We start from the raw sequence: 22,056 nt of genomic DNA, 5'->3' as shown, positions 1-22,056 counted from the left end.
TCAAATGAAGGATGCGCAAAGGGTCTACCCAAAGAGCTTTCAACGTCACATGGCGCAACTGTGAATGGTGAGCGTTGTGTCGAAATCGAATTTGGAATGTGAGATAAAATTAGTATTATTTGGAACGCGATGGGAACTGCAAGGTGTCCTTCGTTTTATCTAAGCGGGATATTATATTGATATCTGTAATTATATATTTGAAGAAACTTGACTGGGTGCGTAAAAATTTTGAAATGATGGACAATGTTTTTGAAAATTTCTCGTACCGGTATATCTCAACATCTTAATTTAAAGTACCTTCAAGCCTATCGCAAATGAAATAAAATGCATAGAATGAGTGGAAGAGAATCTCAAAAGTCCAAGATGTCCGATACAGTTTAAGAGAGAGCCCATAGGTAAAGTAGGGGAGACATGACGGTCGAGAACTGCGAGCTACAACCGAGTAAGTCTTAACTTACTGCTCCTGTCTAGGCTATAGAGATAGAATCGAAAACAGACAGACTCCTGAGAATTAAGTAAGGTTAATAACTTAATAACTTTTGAGGTAAAGAGTTTATTTAAATTCCTAGAAATACACGTAAACAGTGTTGTGGAAACTCCTAGCTGTCCTTAAACCGCAACAGAACTTCGGCAACATTGCGCATGAAATTGATATTATATCTACCCCTTTGTCGGCTTCAATTTAACTAGCTCTGAATTACACCAGTAAATGGGTGCTGGTTTCCCGCGTTTGTTATGGAGGTAGCCGAGATCCTTACTCACAAAGTGGAAAAGGGCTCTTAATAAAGAACTGATATAAATTCAATTTGAATTATACAGGAAAGGATGGACTGGAGACCTGGGAGTATTAAAATAACATGTGTAAATGCAAGATACAAAGATTAGTTGCTACTGACCGACTAATTAGACTATATTTATATGAAATGATTTGCTAGTACAGTGCGAGCCTCAATCGAATTGCCGATTATTCCCTTTACCGTGTCTGGGCGAGTGGATGATGTAATAGCCGTCTGATTCATAGCTCGCCAGGTGATTTTAGTATCTCAGCTAGTCTGCGATAAGCTTCCGTACAGCGTACAATGTGGTTGCTCCCTATGTAACAGTAATAATTGATCGGTTTAGTGTGATTCATGGCTTTTGAATTTAGTATTGAACATAGTATTTTCATGAGCGCGAGTGCCAGTAAGTTATGACATTAAGAAAATTGTGAATAAATTCAAAACTGTGGGTTCAATCATAAAAAAGAAACAAGGTAAAGACAGAGTCTCTTAACTGCCAAAAAAGCAGTCCACTCGAAAATCAATAATTGTTTTTCTATCTGCTGACTTTCTTCGGTCACGTGTTCCGTATGTCTGACAGCAGGCTGACGAAACAGATCCTAACACAAGTTCAGCAGTGACTGACGATTTGAGGCTGAGAGTGATAACAGAACAAGATGTCCTATACAGACACACCTTTAGACAAAAAACCAAGATTGGAGGGTACCTGAGGATGAGGTCAAGCCATCGAGACAATTTCCCTGCTCGGAGAACAGGAGAAATGCTCATATTAAGAGAACGAAGGATGTGTTGGCAAGGATACGTGAACATGGTTGGAAACCTAGGTAAACGTGGTCCAATGCGGCCCTAATGACATTAAAAAGAAAAGTTAAACAACTGAGTGTCTTAACTGGCGAAAACAATTAGTATATTTGTGAAAGAATTCAGCAATCCCCTCGAAAATCTTTAAGGAAACTGGCTGAACCTTCACGGCAAGTGGCAACGAAAATGATTTTTAAGCCCCGCGAAGTCCCGAGAAATCCAACTGCAAAGAAAAATTATTGCAGTCGGTTCCTTCAGTTTGTCAACAGTGGTGAAAAATCCTAAAAAATTCTGTTTTCTGGTGAGGTGTGGTTTTGTTTACATAGACGTGTCAATACGCTAAATAAATGGTATTGGTCACGTATGAAACCAAGAATAATTCGTGAAACTCCATTTAATGACTTAAAGTAGGAGTCTGGAACTCTATTAGTGCTAAAAGAATTGTAGGGCATTCATTTAACGACATCCGTAATTCTAACCGACGCATAGAGCTAATACTGAACGGGTTTCTTTCCTCAACAGACTGAATAGGAAACGTCACACGGATATTTACAGCAAGACAGGTCTATTGCACATATCGCTCGTAATTCAACGAATGCAGTGTGGGGACAGAATAATTAGTGCAGGTTTATGGCCAGCTCCCTCTGAGGATTTAACGCCTTGCGACTTGTATATGTGGTGAATTTTGAAAGATAGAGTGCATAAAAGTAAGCCCCGCACCATACAAGGTGCAAAGATGCAATTCACACCGACAATTTGAAGATTTATAAGGCTGAATAGCAAAAAGTGAACCGGAATATCACCACATGCACGTCATCAGGCTGAGAGAGATAATTTTTGAGGCGCTGGCCTTCTGACCCCAACTTCACAGGTTCGATCCTGGCTCAGTCCAGTGGTATTTGAAGGTGCTCAAATACGTCAGTCTCGTGTCAGTGGATTTACTGGCACGTAAAATAACTCCTGCGGGACTAAATTCCGGCACCTCGACGTCTTCGGAAACCTTAAAAGTAGTTAGTGCGACATAAAGCAAATAATAGTATTATTAGATAATTTTTAACACTTACTGTAATAGGGTAAGTTGTATTGTCTTTCTGACTGTTTTTCAATCTGATTATCCATTCATCAAAGTTGATGGGTTTTCTACGGGTGTATAGCAACGGCATGATGGAGACCACACTCTCCTTTACCGACACGTGGCATGAAGGAACGACAGCAATCCTTTCGCGAATCTGGCTGTATAAAAAAGTAAGTAATCCAGGCATGTCGCTGACTGTGGTAAGAATAAACAAGCACTATCCTTTCAACACAACCAGGTCATTGCCATCAGTGAATTCCTTATGTAAACAAATAGACGTAGCCTTCCTGAAGAAATCCCTGGCAGATAACACACATCTGACCCCTTGCACCGCCTGCATCTTAATTACCGCTCTGTTAAGAGAGGCCAGTGAGTTACTCTTGTTTCTCCTTCGCCAGAACAACCACATATTTAAATGGATTGTACGCACGGTCTGCTCAGTTATGGAACCTTCTACCATCTGAAGTAAAACTGCGTTCTATTCTTCACTTCCTCTGCGAAGTACTAAAGAAAATGTGTGTGTAAATCGAAATGTATATATCTTGTATACATTAGTATTTCAAGAATGATGTGTGCAAGTACAGTTGAATGTGGGGTAATATGTATGCGTGCGAGCGGGGGAGTGGTTATGAACGAGTATGAGCTGAGTATAAGTGAAAGTACGGAAAACTGGGTCTTGTTACTCTTTATATGTATAGCATAAATAAATATTATTATTCTAGTGGAGTGTAAATATGTAAATACTAGCGAATGTACCCGTGCTTCGCTACGGTATTCTACATTGTATTCGAATATCGAAGTAAATAGTGTGCATGCAGTAAATAAGATTGTTTTAAAATTGCATGTCTCTTAGCGTTATCCGAGAAAGAGCATGGGGAGGTCCCCGTACGTTGTTTCCAATGTAAAGTGTTTGTTATGGATTTGTGATATAACGGCAGGCTCACTTGCCTACTGCCATTCACAATCGAGTTGGGAAGTTTACATTATAATTGCAGGCCCCATTGCCTACTATGCGGACAGAATCGATTTGGGGAGTTTTCGTTAAAATGGCAGCCCCCCTTTCCTACTTCCAGACAGATTACAGTTTTTATGATAATGGCAGGCAATTACCCTACTATCACTCGAAACTGAGTTGTGCAGTTATCCTTATAATGTCAGGCCCATTTTCCTACTTCCAGCCAGCTTACTGCCAGTCACACCAAGTTGGTGAGTTTCCATCAAAATAGCAGGCCACTATGCCTAATGCCAGTCACATTTTAGATGAGGACATTTCTTTATAAGGGCGGGCACCCTTGCCTACTGCCAAACACAATCGGGTAGGGGAGTTTTAAACAAAACTGCATGCTCACTTGCCTTCTGCAAGTCAAATCGAGAAGTGAACTATTCATTACAATTGTAGACCTGCCTTACTAATGACAGTTACACAGGAGTTGGAGAAGGAACCCTTTCATACTGCCAGTCAAAGTCGGTGTGGGGAGTACTGATTACAAGAGCAGATCCACCCTTTCTCGATCGCTACAAATCGACATCAGTGAATATATATAGATCGACATACGAAAGTATATGCGTGTCTACAATATTGAAGACCTTCATTTACAGATTAACTGCTACTAAACGTACGTCATATCGACAAAGGATTATACCACAAGACACGCCGGATTTAGTGGCCTAAATGGCAGGTCCTATGATATGTCATCTATTCTTGGGTCAGATTGAGTTAGAAACGTGGAACAGGGTAACGTTCTTGTAAGATGTGACAGCTACATACATAGCATTTGGCTCATATATGGCTACTGGGTGGGCCAATTTTCGTGAAGAGTTTGATGATTCTGTATTTCAAGTAATCGAAGGTATGATTTATGCATGTGAAAATTCCAATTTGACTTAACATCTATTAATAGAGAAAAATCAAACGTAGAATTGATACAGATACGGCAAAAAGTCATAAGACCAAGGTTGTAGATCATTCCAAATTGAACGGAGATTGTGCAATCTGTTATGTGATAGGAATTTTCGAAGGTCTGCACCATCATTAAAATTGCCTGCATATTTCGATATTCTTCGGGGATAAAAAGTGAAAAATTTAATGATCTTGGATGTTTTCCGTTCGTTACAGGCTAAAACGTATAATTTTGTCAAATTTCAATTATCTTCTTTTTCTTCTGGCAGATTATGCCGCAATCTGGATTTTGGGCGAGGCGGGTAAAAATTAGGACTTTCAGGAAACTAAACCAAAAATTATGCAGATGGTCATTATTACCCCTTAAACGGAAAGCTGTACGAAAATTTCGCCAAAATAGTCAGTGTAGAGGCACACAGTCGTTACGATTTGATTTATATAGATAAGGAATCTGCTCCATGTAAAACACCTTTTTGGTTATGTCCGCTGGACTTAACCTGCAAAACTGACCATTCATGATATCTCCCTTATTAATCCTCCTGAGGAAAAAATGCACATGAGAAAAAGGTTTAGAGGTGGAATTCCATCACGTTTGTTCGATTTCCAGTCAAGTTGGTCTTGTTCTGTATATATTGTGGAAGAGTAAAATCACAATTTCGGTTCCCTATAAACCGCCAGTCCATTACGTTTAAAACCTACCTTTGGACAGGTGGATGCTTAATATAAATTTTGGTTCGAATGTCTTCAGTAGTTTTCAAGTTGTAAGGAATACGCTTTACACACACCCGCTCGTGAGTTAAGTCCGATGGGACTTGTACAGAAAAACGGTCCGTTAATGATATCTCCCTTATTAATCCTCGTATCGAAATGATGCACATGAGAAAAATGGTTTAGAAATTAATTTCTACCAAGGTAGGTAGATTTCCATTAAGTTTGGTTGTGTATATTTTGTGGAAGTGCAAAATCACTGTTTCGGTTTCGTATAAACCCCCAGTCAGTTCAGGGATTTAGAAACAATATTTGCCCTAAAACCTATCAAGGACAGGTGTATTCTAAATACGAATCTTGGTGGAAATACATCCAGTAGTTTCTAGCACTCTCGTACATACGGCGTAATTAAGGAAGAAAATAATACAGTTAAGAAAGTTGAAACTAATAGAAAATGGATTATAACTGAGGACAGCCGGATAACGACAAATATGTAAATGCCAAGTGAATGTATTGGAAAATCAAATGCCCCTCAATAAATTATGCTAGTGTGAGTTATGGATATAATAAAGCGGTAACAGAGAAGAAATGTAGGTCCAGTGATTCTTAGGTAAACAAATAATAAGAAGATGACTAATGGTGTTATTACTTAATCTATTCGAAGGCGGTTATAACATCCAACGATATTCCGCCAATATCCCGCAGATAGGCCGATTGACGCCTCTCTTGCCTTCTACCCAAGGAACAACCACGAATTTAAAAGCATGATGAGGAAAATGGCAATACGTTACTTCCCTCCTGGCATGCAGTCAGAGACGTTGCCATGGTAACCTGTAGGTTCGTTGTCGGTCTGTCGGTCACTCAATGCAGAGCATGGTACCAGCAGAAAATTGTAAATTTCTCCGTCATGTAAAGAGTAAGGTAAATTATGAACATAACGAAAGTTGTTTATAATGAAGAGAAGTTTCACGTACGGTGAACGAAGTTTACAGAAAATCAATAGTATAAGAGAAAATGGAGGAAAACCATTCTGGTTTTCCTATAAACCCCCCGTCTATTCAAAGATTTTAAAATGATATGCATATTGAAACCTTCCCCGGGATGATTATACTCTAAATATGAAGTTTAGTTGAGATCTATCGAGCCGTTTCGACGTGATGGTGGAAAAACCATTGTGGTTTTCCTATAAAGCCCCGTCTATTCAAAGATTTTAAAATGATATGCATATCGAAACCTTCCCCGGGATGAGTATACTGTAAATATGAAATTTGGTTGAGATATATCCAGCCATTTCGACGTGATGGTGGAAAAACCATTCTGGTTTTCCTATAAACCCCCGTGTATTCAAAGATTTTAAAATGATATGCATATCGAAATCTTCCCCGGGAGGAATATACTCTAAATATGAAGTTTGGTTGAGATCTATCCAGCCGTTTCGACGTGATGGTGGAAAAACCATTCTGGTTTTCCTATAAACCCCCGTGTATTCAAAGATTTTAAAATGATATGCATATCGAAACCTTCCCCGGGAGGAGTATAGCCTACTCTAAATATGAAGTTTAGTTGAGATCTATCGAGCCGTTTCGACGTGATGGTGGAAAAACCATTCTGGTTTTCCTATAAACCCCCGTCTATTCAAAGATTTTAAAATGATATGCATATCGAAACCTTCCCCGGGATGAGTATACTCTAAATATGAAATTTGGTTGAAATCTATCCAGCCGTTTCGACGTGATGGTGGAAAGACCATTCTGGTTTTCCTATAAACCCCCCGTGTATTCAAAGATATTAAAATGATATGCATACCGAAACCTTCCCCGGGATGAGTATACTCTAAATATGAAATTTGGTTGAGATATATCCAGCCGTTTCGACGTGATGGTGGAAAAACCATTCTGGTTTTCCTATAAACCCCCGTGTATTCAAAGATTTTAAAATGATATGCATATCGAAATCTTCCCCGGGAGGAATATACTCTAAATATGAAGTTTGGTTGAGATCTATCCAGCCGTTTCGACGTGATGGTGGAAAAACCATTCTGGTTTTCCTATAAACCCCCGTGTATTCAAAGATTTTAAAATGATATGCATATCGAAACCTTCCCCGGGAGGAGTATAGCCTACTCTAAATATGAAATTTAGTTGAGATCTATCGAGCCGTTTCGACGTGATGGTGGAAAAACCATTCTGGTTTTCCTATAAACCCCCGTCTATTCAAAGATTTTAAAATGATATGCATATCGAAACCTTCCCCGGGATGAGTATACTCTAAATATGAAATTTGGTTGAAATCTATCCAGCCGTTTCGACGTGATGGTGGAAAGACCATTCTGGTTTTCCTATAAACCCCCCGTGTATTCAAAGATATTAAAATGATATGCATACCGAAACCTTCCCCGGGATGAGTATACTCTAAATATGAAATTTGGTTGAGATATATCCAGCCGTTTCGACGTGATGGTGGAAAAACCATTCTGGTTTTCCTATAAACCCCCGTGTATTCAAATATTTTAAAATGATATGCATATCGAAACCTTCCCCGGGAGGAGTATACTCTAAATATGAAGTTTGGTTGAGATCTATCCAGCCGTTTCGACGTGATGGTGGAAAAACCATTCTGGTTTTCCTATAAACCCCCATCTATTCAAAGATTTTAAAATGATATGCATATCGAAACCTTCCCCGGGATGAGTATACTCTAAATATGAAATTTGGTTGAGATCTATCCAGCCGTTTCGACGTGATGGTGGAAAGACCATTCTGGTTTTCCTATAAACCCCCGTGTATTCAAAGATTTTAAAATGATATGCATATCGAAACCTTCCCCGGGATGAGTATACTCTAAATATGAAGTTTGGTTGAGATCTATCCAGCCGTTTCGACGTGATGGTGGATAGACCATTCTGGTTTTCCTATAAACCCCCCGTGTATTCAAAGATTTTAAAATGATATGCATATCGAAACCTTCCCCGGGATGAGTATACTCTAAATATGAAGTTTGGTTGAGATCTATCCAGCCGTTTCGACGTGATGGTGGAACAAACAGACAAACAAACAGACACGAACAATTTTATTTATATAGACTAGCAAGATACCCGTGCTTCGCTACGGTATTATACTGAAATTTATAATTGAATGCTTATTGTTTTAGATATATAATCCGCCGAAATTCGCGATCTGACTCGTTTTCTGCGAGAATCCTCCAAAATTCCCGATCTGACTCGTTTTCTATTATTTTACAGCACGTTTCCTGCCATTTTTCAATATTCCTTTCCAACAATCGATTTCGTACTTCCCGGGCTAGGCTCAAGTATTCCTCCTGGTCAGTTGGGTCCGTAAATCTTTGCCATCTTTTCCGTTAATCATTTTTAATATGGATAAAATCCTTCAGGAGATCCGGCGTGGTGTCATATTGGGTGATTTGGCGGCACTGAACCCGCGGCCGGACTGCATTCTTAGTCATTACCCGTCCAGGAGCCGTTGCCAGCGCGGTCCGCACATTTGACGACGGTCCGGAACATTATTATTATTATTATTATTATTATTATTATTATTATTATTATTATTATTATTATTATTATTATTATGTGTTGCTGGAATGGCTGATGACAGGGAAAACCGGAGTATCCGGAGAAAAACCTGTCCCGCCTCCGTTTTGTCCAGCACGAATGTCACATGGAGTGACCGGGATTTGAACCACGGAACCCAGCTTTGAGAGGCCGGAGCGGTGCCGCCTGAGCAACGGAGGATCCTTATAAGTACATTAATAACAGTAAAATCAATTGGTCTCACCTCCTTCTACACCCCACCGCCGTTAAGTTTATTTACCGCCAACCCCCTCACCCCCCCACCCAAAAAAAATTAAAAGAAGGCTTGTTTCTTTATGTTTAAGGGAGATTCCAAACACCAACGTTCACGTCTATTACCTTCAGTTTTGAGATATAAGTATCCCCATAAAAGTAATTTACTTGTTTCACTTCATTTCACACTACTCCCCCCCCCCCTAAGTGAACTTTCCCGAAAAAAATACTTGTTTCTTTAATAGTAAAGGATCTTCTAAATATCAATTATCACGACTCTAACTTCTTCAGTTTTTGATTTATGTGTCCTCATGAAAGGAATTCAACTCCTTTACACTCCCGCCCTCCAAGATGGTTTCCCGCCCAAAACGCGTTTTTCTTTGTTTTTAAAGGAGATCCAAATACGAATTTTCACATCTGTAATAACTTTAGTTTTGATTAGATGTATGTATTCTCATACAATTAATCCAATTAATTTTTCAATTCTTTCACCCCCGCCCTCCCCCCTCCCCGCTTCATTGGATTTTTAGAGAATACGTGTATTTTTACTTTTAAAGCAGATTGAAAATATCAAATTTCACGTCTGTAAAATCTGCATTTTTGATATATCAGTAGCCTAATTAAAAGAATTCAACACCGTTTTCAGTCACTTTTACCCCCCCCCCCTCCACCCAGGTGATATTTCCGAAAACTAAAAATACACGTTTCTTTATGTTTAATAGAGATAAGAAATACCATTTTTCACTTCTGTAACATGTTAAGTTTTTTAGGTATACTGTAAAAATTCTCATTTCAAAATTTCACCCCTTTTGAGTTCCCCTTAAGTGGAGTTTCCAAAAACAAATCACCTATGTTTCTTTACATTTACAGGAGATTCCAAACACCCACTTTTTACGTCTGTAACATTTTACGATTCCAAGATATTCTGTAGATATAGTCTTTCAAAAAATTCACCCCAATTTGTCACTCCTGTTCAACCGCCATTAATTGGATTTTCCAAAAACTAAAAAATACGTGTTTCTTTATTTTTAAAGGAGATCCCATATACAAATTTTCAGTTCTGTAATATCTTTCGTTTCTGAGATATATGTATCCTCATTAAAGGCATTCAACCCATTTTTCCCCCTTTTACATCCCTCCTATTGGGATTTACAGGAAACAAAAAAAATATGTGTTCCTTTATTTTTAGAGGAGATTCTAACTACCAATTTTTACATCTGTAAATTTTAAAGTTTTAAGATATAGACACACTCATTTTAAAAAATTCACCCCCCTTTTCACCCCCAATATTTGGATTTTCCAAAAACGAAAAAATACGTGTTTCCTTACTTTTAAAGTAGATCCCAAATACCAATTTTCAAGTCTGTAACATCTTCAGGTTCTGAAATATAAGTAGACTCATGAAAAGCATTCGACCCCTTCTTCAACCTTTTCTTCCCTTCTTATTAGGATTTTCCGAAAACAAAATATACATGTTTCTTTATTTTTAAAGGAGATTCTAAATACCAATTTTCACATCTATAACCTTTAAACGTTTTGAGATATAGACACACTCATTTTAAAATATTACCCCCTTTTCACCCCCTCCCTTAATTGGATTTTCCAGAAACAAAAAATACGTGTTTCTTTATTTTTAAAGGAGATCCCAAACACCGATTTTCAGGTCTGTAATATCTTCAGTTTCTGAGATATAAGTAGCCTCATTAAAGGCATTCAACCCTTTTTCCACCCCTTTTCACTCCTCCTATTGCGATTTTCCGAAAACAAAAAAAATACGTGTTTCTTTATTTTTAATGAAGATTCTAAATACCAATTTTTACATCTGCAAACTTTAAAAGTTTGGAGATATAGATTCACTCATTTTAAAAATTCACCCCCTTTTCTCCCTCCCATTAATTGGATTTTCCAAAAACAAAAAATACGTGTTTCTTTATTTTTAAAAGAGATCAAAAGTACCAATTTTCAGGTCTGTAATATCTTCAGTTTCTGAGATATAAGTACCGGTATCCTGATTGAAGGCATTCAACCCATTTTTCCCCATTTTCACCCTTTTTCACCCCTCCTATTGGGGTTTTCAGAAAACAAAAAAATACGTGTATCCTTATTTTAAAAGAAGATTCTAAATACCAATTTTTACATCTGTAAACTTTTAAAGTTTTGAGATATAGATACACTCTTTTTAAAATTTCACCCCCCTTTACACCCCCTTAGCGACGGAATATCAAAAAATCCTCTCTTAGCGAGCACCTACATCTTAATATGAATATATCCCCAAAATTTCATTTCTTTATGTCCAGTAGTTTTGGCTCGGCGATGATGAATCAGTCAGTCAGTCAGTCAGTCGGTCCATCAGTCAGTCAGGACAAGTTATTTTATATATATAGATAAAGTTGTCTATACATCTGTAAATATTAAGTAGAGTTCATGTAAACATTCATATGCGGGTATGGAGACACTCCTGTGTATGTATTCTATCTATCATTTATCACTAATGGATTGGAGATTTTAAATTTCACGAAAATAAATAATAATAATAATAATAATAATAATAATAATAATAATAATAATAATAATAATAATAATAATAATAATAATAATAAAGTTAGGAACGAAGACTTTGTGAACGTAAACTTTGGTGAAAGTTCATACTGCAGTGCAGTGTTATATTTCACAATATTGCTCCGAGATTTCATAGTAGTAATAGCTGAATAACTGTTGGAGCTTGCAGTACCCCCTTAATGTCACCGAGTAATATTTCCTAATAGTTAAAGTAATACTTTTTTTTTTAAAGTTAGCAATATTTTGAAGAGTTTAGCAACCCTGGGTTGCCCTAGGCTAAGGTCAGTTTGTTAGTAGGACGACTATGTGTTAGGGATGAGAATTCTACGAGTTAAGTCGGATGATTTCATCGCCCACATTTTGCATGTAGCGTTAAACCACTCACTCACTGAAGGACGTCGTCGTAAAATATTCATTTTCTTATGGTCTCTGTTTACAGGTATAAGTACTGGTTTATCTGCTGCTTGCAGGATATCACACACGTATATAACATAATTAAGCCCATTGTGCTGTCATATAACCTTTCACACGGAAAGAGTAAAACATACAAATTTAGGCGCATAGTATTCTTGCACAGCGACACTTACCAAGTCCTCCTTTTTCCGTTATACAACGTATTATATACACTAGCTTATAATACACAAAGAGTCCACTAACCTCGGGACACCTGGCTCAGGGTACAAATTGATGACTAACCTTTGACCCCTAGGTTCTGTCAGTATGATTCAAAGTACGGTGGACGTTGTATACAATGAAAGTCCGGTACTAGGACACGTTGGCTATTTTCCAAACCTGAGGTGATCACGCAAAACTGTGGGAGGAGAAAAAAATACCGGTATTCATATTACATGACGTAAGGGTTCTTGAAAAACGGCTGCAAATAATGTTATAGGAGGTGGCGATTCTTGCCATCTCCGTTTTCTGATCGGGAAAGACAGTAGTAATAATAATAATAATAATAATAATAATAATAATAATAATAATAATAATAATAAACCAAACCAAACCCCATGGCACTACAGCCCTTGAAGGGCCTTGGCCTACCAAGCGACCGCTGCTCAGCCCGAAGGCTTACAGATTACGAGGTGTCGTATGGTCAGCACGACGGATCCTCTCGGCCGTTATTCTTGGCTTTCTAGACCGGGAATAATAATAATAATAATAATAATAATAATAATAATAATAATAATAATAATAATAAACGAGAGGTATATGGAGGTAAACCATGGCAAGATTAAAAGGAGCGACAAGTTCAAATACCTGGGTGAATGGATCCAACTCAACGGACTGGATAAAGAGGCCTTAAAATCTTGTCTGCATTATTCGGTTGAGTTAACAGCTTCAACTGCTGTTCAGTCATAAATCTAGGTCTCTGTTTAACTGTTTCCTTACACACTGTCAATAAATGGAAATCCTCTCTCTCGTCGCCACATAATATACACACCGTATTTTCTTTTAACTTAGTACAGCCTCTGTCCATACTAAAATCCACCATATTAAATCTCCTCTCTTCATTCCGTTCACATTAACCACTTTCAAATTTGATAGCAGATCTAACCTTATAAACATATTTAGAATACTGTAGCTCTAATTCTGCATCCGGCCTTTAGTTTTGTTCTGCAATATCTCTTGTCTTCTTTATCACACATTTCCAATACACTACTCTCCTCCCCTCTCCTACATTATTACGATGTAGACTGGGAGAGGAGGTGAATGACTTTACAGTCGCATTCGACTGAGTTCCATGATCAATTGTCCTCATATTCTCGTCATCCGTAAATTTCTCTTGTATTTTCCTTGTCTCTGAACAGTCTTTTATAAGATGTGGCCATCCCATTTATTAATAACATAGTAAACATTTATTTTCATCCCTTCTGTCTGCATCCTTTATTTTTCGTACCCCCATTAAGCACCATATGACTCCCTCATTTTCGTTTTTGTTATATTATCTACGTTAGTCCTCATTCTTCCAATTCAGTTACAAAATTCTCCCAGTAGCCTCTTTGCTTTTTAATATCTTTAACTCCTAGAACTATTTTAAAAACCCTTTGGTATTCTATGCAATCGCGTTCCCAGTAGTATCACATTCCTACCATTTTCCAGAATATTCCGTATCCCATTCACCCAGTACTCTTGATTTTGGTATTTCATTTGGTGTTGGAAGGCTATATTTTAACACTTCACCACCAGGTCTTAACTTCAGTCTTAGCCGATTCTTAATTATCTGTTTAACAATATCTCCCTGTATACATATACCCTTGAACATTATTCTTACTGTACAGTTTGCTGTACTACTGGGCAATCCCATAATTATTTTAGCAAATTTACTTGTGATTACATCAGGTTTAGAAACTTATTCTTCAACTCCCCAGATCTCTGCTCCGTATGATACCGTAGAGTTAACTAATGCATTAAATACGTTTTTATACACCCAGTAATTAGTGTTTATCAACATTTTGTCCAGCATGTTAATAGCATATTCCTTTTAGTGATCAGTGTTCTTTGAGACAGTATTACCCTAATAAGCCAAATCCAGCTGGACTGAAAACATTCGTTCCGGCAAGTCCGAACGGAGTATGATGTGACGTACAACTTCCTCCGAAGAATCTAATGCTGGATTTTCTCTTGGGGAGGCTGCTGTTCTGTCTATGAAAGAATATCTTGTGCCGGCCCTTTTACTCTTCATCAATTAAACTTTCTGATGAGCTACTCTTCAGAGGATTTCATTCTACCGGAACCATAATGAACAACAGGATTCGAAGAAAAGTAGAGCTCACCGCAGATTTAGACTTAAAGAGAAAAGGCAGGGGAACTTATTCCCTGAAAGTTCGACCTGATGGGAAAATGGCAGCAGTGAAGTGGATGGACCATAAATCTGTCACACTGCTGTCAACACAGAATGGTGTGAAACCACATGATGTTTGCACACGTTGGTGTAAACGCGAGAAGAACTATATTTATGTAAACAGACCAAACATTGTTAAGAGATATGATCTGAGATAGGTGGAGTTGATCGTACACATAGGCTGCTATCACATGCTCTTTCAAAGGCAAGGACCAAGAAGTGGGGTCAGCTATCCTGGTTAAGATTAAACTATAGACGTAAGTAACATGCAGTTTTTCTCCATAAAATACTATAAACATGTAAACCAGATTATCTCAGAATAGATTTCAACTACCTATCTCCCTCAGGGTCACCAACAAGATCCTTGCTGTCCATGCCCATACGTTCCTGGAATACTATTGCGGCTGAAATGATACATGAATAACCTAAGGCTATTTGAAAGAAAGTGTTGGAAATTATACCTACATCAGACTTAAAGAAGAGACTACACATTCGCTAATCTTGATTATTAAATAAATATTATGTAAACGTAAGGTTCCCTTATATTACAGTTTAAAGTTGTCAAGATTTGGTTTTTTGACCATAGTAACTATAATCAATTTAATAATTTCTACTTCAGTTTTTCGACTTTATTTCATTTCTATTAAATTTTCAATTATATGGTAATTTTAAATTATATTTTAAACGTTAAATAGTTATCATAAGCCACATACGCACTGGCCATGAAGGCCCTTGGAAGAGTGAAAGGTAAAGTTTTCCACTTCCCATAACCTCAGCACTAAATACGATAGAGTGTTTAGCTCTATGCCCGGCCGCTTTTGTTCCCAGAAATTAACTTGGGACTCATCTTCTGTGAAGTCTGAGTGAACTGCATCAATGTGTCACTCCTGAAGTGGAAATCTTGTTTCTTAAATTTGTCGACTTCCTGTCGCAAACTCAACCTACGGCCTTTCGGGTGAACCAAGCACGCCTTTGCCCCTTAAATAGCTATAGTGCGTAGTATATTCAGTTTCTTCAGGTGCTTCTTTAAGTGGCTTGGTATAATAGCAGGTTTCAATGTCCGAGCCCCGCCGTGAACAGAAAGGCATTAATAAAATAATAAGGTCCCTAAATCTGTCTGGTATATTCACGCCCCACCCCCACCCCGAGTCTGGGAAGCACTCACTTAGAAGTTAAGTAAAGTACTTTCTCCTGACCTCAATTTTTCACTAGCCCAGCGGAGAAACTGCGTGGAGCGTTCGGGTGAAATAAATGGGTCGCAAAGTCTATCTAAAATGAAGTTAAATCAATAGGACAGGTTCTTGAATAGCCTACATATTTCGTAAACGAGAAGTCGTAGAAATAAGCGGTTGAACAATTTATTAACAAATAGCATTATAAGAATGATATATTCCCTCCAAAATGTATCAATTTATAAAAGTTTACAGTAAAATTCGTTCTCACAAAACGGTAATCGAAACACGGGCCTCAAACCCAGATTACAAACATCATGTGTGGAAATGCGGTGGTATTTTGTATTTTACGGAGGGATCATTTCAGTTTTACTGCGGGTGGCACGAAGCCTCGATCTTAATGGTCTCTTTGCATGACGTAATTATAGACTCGCATATTTCTGCTTGGTCAAATAAATCCGATCTAGTCGGTAAACAAATAATGAAACACTGACTTGGGACTGACACATATACCCTCAAAAAAAACACTGAATTTACTATCATGGGACCCGCCCGGATAAACTGAAGAGGAGTGAAAACTCACAACCAAAAATTCATCTTGAGCTGTAACCCATTCATAAAACGTTGCACACAATACCAGCGGACTATAAATACACAGAACAAACACACAAGGTGCAATAAAACACATCTTGAAAAAGAAAAACAAACATATGCATTTGATGTCGTCGTCTGAGGTCCTGGTCTCACACCCAAGATCTCTGTGGCTCTGGATGTCACCAGCTACGTTCTGCACGCAGTGCAGGTATTTACCGACTAGAATGAGCACGACCAGCTGAACTGTGGGGAGAAAGTTACTTGCGGAGATAACTCTAAATGCGAACAGACCACCCTTGGCCCGGTCAGAAATAACACGATCGCGTGTACGCGAAAATTCATTCACAGCGGCGCATGCAGCTGACATTGAAGGTCTCTCTTTACTTGCTTCCCTTAATAGACCTTTCTCCATTTGGCTTACGGAACAAGATTCAACTACCATCACACTGAAAAAGAATAGCAGCACACTAAGCCTCCTTTGTATTCCGTTCTGACACACAAACAAAATTGTGTCACATAATATGCCCCGCATTCAGGGCTCCGAATTAACACATACATCTCATCTCTCTTGAGGATAGCCTACACTCATTAGAGCTCCTCGCACCTCGCATCTATAATACACAGGTTCGAAACTTGGCTCTCTCTTGGCCAATTTTCTAAGCCTCCTCGCGGCTAATTCCACTAATTTCTCATGGCGGTAACATACACACATATCTGGGCTCTTTCTGGCCTCGCATCTACACGTTCTGGGTTTTAATCTCACACTTGACTGCGGGTCAGTCTGTTGCATTGTGATCTAACATACCCTCGCTCATTTTCAACGGTGAAAATATCTCTCTGGTCTCGCCGAAAGCTGAAAAATATGCTCCATGGAAATCATGCACATCCTAACGGTATTAACTATCTGGTATTCGATACCGGGTTCCCCGTTCGAAACTCAAGAAGTGAACTGACCTCCAAATCTATATGATACGATAACAGCAATACAACGCTAGCGTCCAAAATGGCGTTTAACAAATCTACATACAAAACACTAAAATCTATTAAATCATCATTACCCTCATACCAACTTTAGCAAAGCTAATAAAACACATGCTGTCAGCCCAAAGTTAAATTAATTAATATACTGTACACTTGAAATAAACATGCCTAAACAACAAATTAAAACATACCTATATCGTCCATCTCTGGACAAAATTGTGTTTTATGTAGTTTCATAAAGTATTTTTGTGCTCTACATTTCACCGCATTCCAACTTTATCTATCTGTATATTATAACATTGAAATAACATCTTGAAAGTAAGCGGTTAAAACAAAGCGTGTATTGTCCACGCGGGTGACTGAATCAGAATGTATAATGTCCATCAATGACTTATTTTTATTTTTCCTTGAAAATGTAGTAAATGTAGCCTATTCTAGATAATAATATTCTGCTATAACAAATTATTGTACTGAACCAGTTATCATAAAGTAATTTTAATCTTTGTTCATTTCCTTCAGGCAGATATTCACTAAATGCAGTTCAAAGTAGGTACCGTAAATTTAACGTGATTAAAAGTCTAATTTTGTAAGTTATGATTTTCAGGTATTAAAACTAATGTGAATTGATTTTTGATTAATACAACTTCCCCCATGAGGAGGCTGCCACAGGGACAAAGTATGTCGTCTACAAAGTACTTCATCTTGAAAATTATTGGTAAGTTTGCTAGTGTGCCAGATAGAAATAACAATCACAAGGCTCAGGAATAAATTTGGAATGTGGCATGATGTATGGACTTCAAATGTTATATAGATGATTGCGGAGTATGGTTATTGAACCTCGTATTGCGACGATAGCGATGTCGTTAAGACGTGTCCGATTGAGACCGAGAGAATCTCATAGCTGTACAAGAAATTTAGCGATCGCCCCTCGAGCTCCCATCATGAGTCCATGGATGGAGATATTGTCTAGATGACATTTGTCTTTATAGTAGTTCACAATTGGCTGGTAAATCGACTTCATCTCGCTGTTCACCTCTTCGGCCTGGCCAATGTGCGACTCGAAGCGTATTATGGAATCTAACATTAGTCCTTGCTTGCTAGCTGCTTGAAAGGTTATCATGTCAATACGCCTGTTACTCCCATCGGTAGTAACCTATTCGTGCACCGTGAACCGGGATCCCTCAACGAGTTCGCGATCATGTGTGGTATTTAATGATGGCGGGAATTTCTCAATAGCTCTCCACGAGGACAGGCACCCAGGACTTGCGCAATAGTTTCGTGCTTTCTGTGACAACGCCGACAGAGGGTGTTGTGCCGGGACCTTCTCGGCACGGAGAGGATGGTTGCCTAGTTGTACTTCCTCTTAAAACAATAATCACCACCACCACCACCATCTCGGCACTGAGCGAAAGGCGCACACATTCGCTGTCATCTTGATGGCCTCTCTCCATTCCGCACAGTATAAGTCTCGGTGATCTGTAAGCCATTTGTTCCCTGGTGTGTATTCCTGGAAGAGCCCAACGCCCTTTCCTTCATGCAGCAGCTTCGTCCATGACTGAACTTCTCTGTCTCGTAGTATCTGTCGGACCTTCCTTACATTGGAAAGATGGCTGCTTTTGGACATGAAATGACTGAATTAGAACGTATGATGTCCACCAATGACATATTTTCATTTTTCCTTTAAAATGTAATAAATGTAGCCTATTCTAGACAATAATATTGTGCTATAACAAACACAGTAAACTCATCAAATCATATATAAAGTTCGATAAAATAGATCAAAACGTATTTTGTCCAAAATAAAATTAACTTTCTAACATCCCAATAAATTCTTGATCTCTTGCAGCATGACATCTAATTCAGTATCCCAATAAGAAACTAACTGTGAAAACTGCATTATATGTTATTGAACACAAGAGCTATCAGTTTTTTGCTTTTCCTGAAACGTTTGTGTTAATGGACATTACCATGTTTTCATTGGTTGCTCCTCAAATATTCTGTTATGAAAGACCAGAGCACGGGATGAGGTTTACAAAGTTTGATACCGCTTCTTCCGTACAAGAGTGCTCTCATTCGTTCGTCTCTTTTAATCAGTATTTATACTCTCAGCCTCACAAAAATTGTCTGTCTGAGAAGATGACTTCCTTTCAAATTCCTCTTGTTAGAAACAGGATGAATATATTGTTCAGGTGGTAGAATTCCAAGTACCGTCTCTTCGGCCACCGTCTATCCACAGTTTATGGTTATCCTCGAGTTTAGAGAATGAATAAAATGAAATATTATTTTGCCGCCAAGTTTTTGTGTGGTTAAGTGTACATTGATCCTCTGAGGTTCAATTCGAAAACATCACGGGTAGCGAGAGTACGTCCGTCAGGAGATGCTGTAGCTGAGAATGCACTGCCTTCTGGAATATGTATTGGGCGATCCATGTAGACATTTACAATTTTAGTGGTTATAGTTTCCCTCTGGAAGCTAGTGTAAACTTAAAATTAACGAGCGAGGTGGCCGTGCGGTGAGGGTTGAGCAGCTGTGAGAGAGTGGGTTCGAACCTCACAGTCGGCAGACCTGAAGATGGTTTCCCGTGGTTTACCATTTTCACACCAGGCAAACCTTAATTAAGGCGAAGACTGTCCTACCCCGCCTGTCACCTGGCAGCCCCGGGTTCGATTCCCGGCCGGGTCAGGGGTTTTTAATTGTAATGATTAATATTCCTGGCCTGGCGACTGGGTGTTTGTGATATCCTTAATGTTCCTTCCCTCACACACAACATTCCACACTACCGCCATTCCAATTGGACGCAGGTTCATACAATATGGTGCCAGTAGAGGCGAAAGACGCCCCGAACAAATAGCAAATAAAAAAATAAAAACAAGCCTGCTTCCCTCCAACTCTTAGCACTTTTTATCCTTGGGACCTATCTGTGGTAAGCAAATTGTAAGAAAAAACTGAAATTTAGTTTAATGGTTTAATGATCTCAGTGGCACTGGGAGAGTCTTGCCATTCATTGTTAACTACTATGACTGTTGTTGGCTATTATTAATTAGTTCACAGTCATAACACGAGCATGCATTGTTATCTTCGGCAGAGTGTTTTTATTGTGAAAACATATTGGAAACCAAATTTCTTGCCTGAAAAACAATCGGTGTTCAGAAATGATTTCGGCGTGCGCGATGTTCCAACCGGGCCAACAATTTTATCGATGTTAAGAAAGCTAGAGACAACTGGCTTGCTCCTCAGCGAGAGTGGACAGTACGAATGACCCTTGTGTTAATAATGTTCGAGGGCGCTTATTGAACTCAGCCGAGAAATCATTGAGCCAGAAGACGAGCTATCCGTTTGGCATATGTCAGAGAGCTGCAAAGGAATAAGGCTTACGAGCATACAGAGTGCAAGCAGTCCAGGAATTGAATTTATAGAACCAGACGCGGAAACAATAACTCTGATGTATCCCCCACAGTTACTCTGTAATTCTGAACAGATTGCACACATTTGCTATAACTGATTCAAAAGTGATGTTATGTAATTAAAATGGTAAAGGTTTATATGAATCACCCTGTACAAATTAAGTCTGCATTAGTGGACACAGTCATCCTAAGTCAGCATGTTTCACATAAAAACCTACTCTGCAAAGTCGTTTTTAACATTACTCAAGATACCTCACATCTTATGAATAATACATAATAATGGAGAAATATTACTTAGGGATTATAGTCTGTTTAGTCGTGAAATGTACTGCTAATTGACGCGAGAGTTGTGAATGTCTGCTAACCAAGTAAAGTCTAAATTATACCCATAAGTGTTTATTCTTTACAACTGGAGATGACTTATAATAATTGCTTCGTAATAAATGATTGGCGATTCACGAGCTAAGGAAAGTGAGGAACAAGTTAATTAAGTGTATACTGTACACTGTATACTATACCGTTGTTCAAGTGAAAATCTCTCTAACATATGGCTACATAAATTCGAACCTGAAGGTAACGAACTCATGTACTCACTTTCGGTCTTACAACGCCGCAACTAAAGATCCCATCCGAAGTTGAGGTACCATTTAATTTGAAATGCGGGACATAAGAGAAAGTATGACACTTTGTGGGCTTCAGTTAATACGGCGAGAAGGGAGGCAGGGGCAACTTTAAAGCAGAGACGATTTCGGGGTCTATAATTGATTTTGAACTTGGAAGCGAAACCACCTACGAAGTTTAATATGTCCAAAGATAAAATGCGACGCCTTACATTCTCATAACAAAATGATCCGAAATTCAGAAAACAACACGAGAAGTGAGGGACCCGAAATTTAATGTTCAATTATTTTCAATATCTGCAATTTTATTGTCAAAATATTGATTTGAACCCCTCATCTGGAGAACCCTTAGAAATCTCTCCATGAACCCGAGATGATGGCACCGGAACGGCCGAAGATATGCGGAGGCCGAAAATGTCACGAAAAAAAATAGTGATACAGTCCCACAACTGTGCCCCACCCCTCTTCGATCCGTATTTTGACCCCTTTGCACAACAATAACGAGCCATACACTGCTCTGTGGCTGTCACTCTATTTTTGGCTTTGATCTATTTTAAGGGACATCAAATATGCCAAGTGCAGAACCAAACAAAAACTAGAGGAAGTTTCGAAAGGCCCGAGAATAACGGTATTGTTTAAGAAAAGACAAAGCCAAGGAAATTGTGGTGACTGGTGATCATTAAATTGTATGTGCTGCAAGTCTAAGTACTGTATATTAAAATGAAGAGTGATGTTGAACATTTTCTGAGACTTCGTAGCACTATTGTAGGCACTAGCATTTGTACCCGTTTTTCGCACGGGAATTTGCAATGGATTGCA

Source organism: Anabrus simplex, chromosome 5, assembly GCF_040414725.1.
Source record: "Anabrus simplex isolate iqAnaSimp1 chromosome 5, ASM4041472v1, whole genome shotgun sequence".
NCBI classification, from domain to species: Eukaryota; Metazoa; Arthropoda; class Insecta; order Orthoptera; family Tettigoniidae; genus Anabrus; species Anabrus simplex.
Note: the sequence above shows the minus strand (reverse complement) of the source record.